A 5,651-nucleotide genomic window follows, 5' to 3' on the forward strand; every position below is an offset into this window, starting at 1 on the left:
TACTTGCCCTCCCGCTTTGCCAAGGGCCCTTTCCCCCAGGAGCTCCCCTTGTATACATCTCAGAACCCTGTGACATCTCCCACTGGCCTCTCCTCTCCGCTAGGGTACGACCAAAAGGCAGCCTTTCCCCTCGAGAACACGAAAACTTCTTTTTCACACAATGTATGCATATTAAGGAGTTACTGTGTACTTCTGTGGCTGGCATCTAGGTCACAGATACCTACCTGGGGGTCTGCTGCCGTTCACATGTCTTTGTCCTTGGGAATCCCAAGCAATGGCTTCCTTTTTAACAGAATTTGGTTAATAAATGAGGAAGAGTGGTTCAGAGGGAGCCATGGAGACTTCTAGAACATCATCTGTCATGACGCTATCTCTCCAATAAAGCTGACAGAACCAATAAACTTATCTTCTTCCCCAAAACCAAGACAACAAAGTCTGTAGAGCATTTTAATTGTAACAAAGGCCAACTGCTCCTCCTGGGCCTTGATCCCATTCCCCCTCTCATGATCACGGCAGACTGCCTGATCAATGAACCATCCTAACTTCTCTTTGTAAGAATAAAGGTGACTGTGGTGTGGTTGAGACTATCAAGTTATTAAGAGAGGGATTCTGATCCATAAAATGGGGGCAGCTGGGTAGTTCAGTGGATTGAGATTCAGGCCTAGAGATGGAGGTCCTGGGTTCAAATCTGGCCTCAGACACTTCCCAGCTGTTGTGTGTGACCCTGAGCAAGTCACTTGACCCTCATTGCCTACCCTTACCACTCTTCTGCCTAGGAGCCAATACACAGTATTGACTCCAAGATGGAAGGTGAGGGGTTGAGAGAGAGAGAGAGAGAGAGAGAGAGAGAGAGAGAGAGAGAGAGAGAGAGAGAGAGATTCTTATCCATAAAAGATGTAACCAGGTTCTTCGAGTTGGGCTGTTCATGGTCATTTCTGCTCTTACTCAACACATTGGGCTAAGCAAAACCACACAATAAAAAAGGCGGGGATGGTTGAGGCACAATTCCTCACATTTTTTTTTAGATGCCAATTTTTTATTCTTGCTCTGGAGAAAGGAGTTACATATTTAGGGTGTCCAAACTCAGGTCTCCCAAGGCCCAAAGGTACTGAGGGGAACTTTGACAACTTTCTCCTAGTATATACTTGTCAGATAAGTATTCCCCAGCCCTCTTTTCTGTTACCTGTGTCAGTAACATAGAAATATGGAAAAGAAAACCCTGATATAAGTAGTCCTGCAGTTTCATATGCTAAATGGTTAAGAAATACTTCGCAGCCTCTGGCCATCGCTTGGCCTGCCATATGGGCTGGCAAAGTCTCCTGCAAGTTGGGCAGGTGGCAGCTGGTGGGAGCCAGTGTTCTGGAAGCCCTGCCTCCTCTGCCCAGAGCCCTACTGCAGAGATGAGACATAATAAGACCCAAAAGCTTGCTTGTGGAAGGGAGCCTCAGAAAGGTTTCCGCTTATGAGTTGTCATCACACATCGAGAATGCTCTTTATTATATCAAGCTCACTGGAACAAAGTCACAAAAAACAAGTGGCAGAGCGCGACTGACTGCACCCACAAACAGTTCAAAATATGAGGGTGAGCATGTCAATCATCACGGAGAGGAGGGGAAACTGTGCACAAAGCAGCCAGTGTATGTATATCGGCCACAAGACAATGACTTATCGGAGTTCCGTGTGGAGGCCCATCTTCCTGGAGGAAAAAGGGAATGGGCCTAAAGAATCTCTCTCCAGGTTTTCATCATTCAGTTTCAAAAGGCACAGAAGCAAGACGTCAACAGGGAGGGAAGGCTAGATCCTCACCAAGTCTTAAAGCTAAAGAGTGTTACGCCAAGGTGAAAGGAAAGAAAATGGACACCCATACTGAGGCTCTCCATGAAGAGCAGATATAAGCGGCTTGTTGTCCAAGGAATGGACCAACTGAGTCACAAAAGCCATCATCCAAGAGGCAGAAAAGAATGTTAGTAGTTGGTGATTTTCTGCTCAGATGAATGGGGGCAGCTTCTTGGTCACCATAATGGAGAGGCCTGTATGTATTCAAAGCATGATGGCAGAGATCTTCACAGGACTTAACCAGGGAGATGACAATGATCCTCTTCTAGAGCTTGCCATGGGCACTCCTGACATTGCTGGGAGGAACTTTTTAAAAAGCACTGCCAGCTCTTGAAATACTAAGCAAGAAACCGAAGCCCACAAGGCTCCTCACTGTAACCCCCTGAAGACAAGAGATGCAGGAGAGAAGAATCCCTTTGGTCAGTCAGTGGTGACTAAGAAGGACTTTGGATCACTGGACCATGACTTCGTGGCTGGAGATCAATGGCTGCTAAAGCTGTTACTCAACAACTGATCCACAGGGAAGTAAGAAGAATCGAGAAGACAACATACAGAAGGAAAGAATCACAAAGCAATTTAAAATACATAGTCTGGCCCCAAAGAAGAAAGGAGAGAAAACCTCCCAATTCCTCTGGCACGTGGCTCATGGTGGCGCATTTTCTGTTTTGATGAGCTATGCTGAGTTTTCCCCCTCTTTTGCCTTTAAAAAAGATTGCTCAGTGGAATGGCTCTCTGGAAGAGAGAAGGGAAATCTGAGGGAGGCATGCGAGATAAAAAGGGCACTAATATGCCCGACCCCAATCGAGATACAAGAAGATGCCTCCAGGTTGGAGGTGAGGGAAGGGGGCGGGAAGTCCGTGGGTGTGGATCACTAAATATGACGTCAGAATTTTTTGGATGGATGCATTGGTTTTGCTGGTATTTTTTCTCTTTTAAAAATCCTTTTTTATAATAAGGAATGACTCTCCCCGAGGAGAAAGAGGTTAGTCAATCAGTCCCAAAACATTTAGGAATTGCTTCCAGTGCTTCCGGCAGTGTGAAGCTGTAAGAATGCAAATAAAGACCAAAATGGTTTCTGTTTTTAAGGAGTTCATAGTCTGATGATGGAGATGATATACAAGCAACCACAGGCACACAAGCTCTAGACAGGATAGACTGTAACAATGGAAGACATCAGTAAAAATCTATGTTTAAAAAGAGGAATAAGGGGCAGCTGGGTAGCTCAGTGATTTGAGAGTCAGGCCTAGAGACGGGAGGTCCTAGGTTCAAATCCAGCCTCAGACACTTCCCAGCCGTGTGACCCTGGGCAAGTCACTTGACCCCCATTGCCCACCCTTACCACTCTTCCACCTAGGAGCCAATACACAGAAGTTAAAGTTTAAAAAAAAAAAACAATAAAAAGAGGAATATATCTGTCAGGAAACTCGCAAAGCTAAGCAAAAAGGTCTGAAAAACTTGAGGGGGAAGAAGATGCTGATGCATCTACCACAAGTTGGGGGGGGTCTGCCTGCCTCAAGTCTCTCCCTCTGCCAGTCCATCTTCTATTTGGCCACTAAAGTGATTTCCCTTACGTTGAGGTTCAATCACATCACCCCCTTATTCAATATACTCCAGTGGTTTCCTCTTGCCTCTGCAATCAAATACAAAAGGTTCTGTTGGACCCTATACCAAGATAAGGTCAAAAGGGGTATATGATTTAGATATAGTGGTACCATAAGTATATTAGTTTACCCAGAAGATCTATGGAGATGAGAAGAATTTACACCAAACAAGAGACAAAGAGCATTAGGAGACACATGATGAATAATTCTGATTGTTACATTTAAAAGGTTTTGCACAAATAAAACTAGTGTCATCAAGATAAGAAAGGAAACAACAAACTGGAAAACATCACAAGAAGTTTCTCGGCTGAAGGTCTCATTTCTCAAATCCTGAGAAGTCAAATTTACAAGAATAGAAGCCATTCTCTGATTGACAAATGGTCAAAGGATATGAAGTACTTTTCAGATGGAGAAATCAAGTTATTGATAATCATATGAAAAAAGTTCTAAATAACTCTTAGAGAAATGCAAATTAAAGAGCCCCAAGGCACCACCTCACACCTATCAAATCAGCCCAATGACAGTAGCAATGGATTAATGTTGGAGAGAATATGGCAGAATTGGGATACTAATACATTGTCGGTGAAGTTGTGAACTGTTCAAACGTTCTGCAGGGCAATTTGGAACTATGGTCACAGGGCCATCAAATTGAGCATAAGCCTTGATCCTGTAATATCATTACTGGGTCTGTATTCCAGGAATTAGAAGAAAAGGCCATCCTTGTATAAAAACATTTATAGCAGTTCTCTTTGTGGTGGCAAAAACTTGGAAACGGAGATATCCATCATGGCCGAACAAACTGTGGTATTGGTGATGGACTACTATTTGCAAGATGATTTCCGAAAGAGCTGGAAAGAACTGCATGTAGGGCAGGAAAAGCAGAACCAGAACATTGTACACAGTCTCAGCAATATCGTGGAATGATGGACTGTGATAGACTAGCTCCTCTGCGCAATATCATTGCTCAGCTTTCAAGGCCTTCCTCCTCCCTTTCCAATCTTCTCACACTTAATCCCGTGACACTAACTCCTTGGCGCAGGGTCGCTGGTCTTGACTGTGGCACAAAAAAGCCTTTCCATCTCTGGGCATGTTCTCTGCCGGGCCCCCATGCCTAACTATTCCAACCACTGGCCTCCCTGGCCAAGGGCCTCTTCTCAACCTCTCCTAATCCCAGCGCCAGCCTTCCCTTAATATTTCTTTACCCTCTACCTGGATGCTGTAGTTTCCTCTCACTGGATTGCCAACTCGATGGCTGGACTCGGAGCTCTCATCTTGTCCAGCGGGGCCTCCAGGGCTTAATGCTTCTTTTGGAGCACCAAGGCTGACTTAAGAGGTATAGCTTCTCAGGGGGGAGGGCGTGGCACATTAAGCATGGCCTTCACTAGCAGAAACTCTTCTGAGAAGGCACACAGGGCGCCAGTTTCAGACAATAAATGAGCTGAGAAAGAATGTTCTTGCCTTTGGCAAAATGTCTGCCCAGAGCCTAGAGAGGCTGGGGTCACCGAGCAATAATTTGGGGGGGGGAGGGGGGGGGGGAGGCTCAAAAGGTTTGGGATGGAGAAAGTTCAAAAGGAGTTTATTGAACAGAATGACAAGATCAGGCCCGAGCTCTTGGGACGCTCACTTCGGTGGCTGAATGGAGGATGGACGGGAGAGGGGAGACTTGGGGCGGCTGGCCCTCCCCACCTCCAGCCACTATTGCCCCAGTCCCAAGGAGGGGGCGGTGTGAGAGAACAGAGGGTGCAAGGAGCCCCGAATCATGGTCCCAGGCTAGGAGTGCGAGGGGCTGCCAGGATGCTGTTCCCCTCCACAGTAGGGAGAGGCTTCAGCGCTGGGGTCCGGTTTGGGATCCTTGGTCATACTGGGTTTTCCGCATTTAGAGCCCATCACCATCCAGCCCAGCTTGTCCCCAGCTCCTCCAGGGTATGGCCACACTGGCCTCCCTGCCCCCATGTCCAGAAATCCCCCTTGGGCAGGGCAGAAGGGTGCCCCAGGCACACTTCGAGGCTCTCCCCACTTCTCCCAGAGGGGCCAGAAATCACACCTATCTTACACAGAGTGAACTGAGGCTACCCACCTGCCACGTGAGGACTCTGGGCCAAGCCCCACCCTGGGCCCACCCCCTCAAATGGGGAGGGCCCCGCCTCTTACCATCCCCCATCAATCCCCCCTTACCCCCGCCCCCACCTCGGTCTCCCCCGGAAGCCCCACCCA

The sequence above is a fragment of the Gracilinanus agilis genome, chromosome 4 (assembly GCF_016433145.1).
Source record: "Gracilinanus agilis isolate LMUSP501 chromosome 4, AgileGrace, whole genome shotgun sequence".
Classification (NCBI taxonomy): domain Eukaryota; kingdom Metazoa; phylum Chordata; class Mammalia; order Didelphimorphia; family Didelphidae; genus Gracilinanus; species Gracilinanus agilis.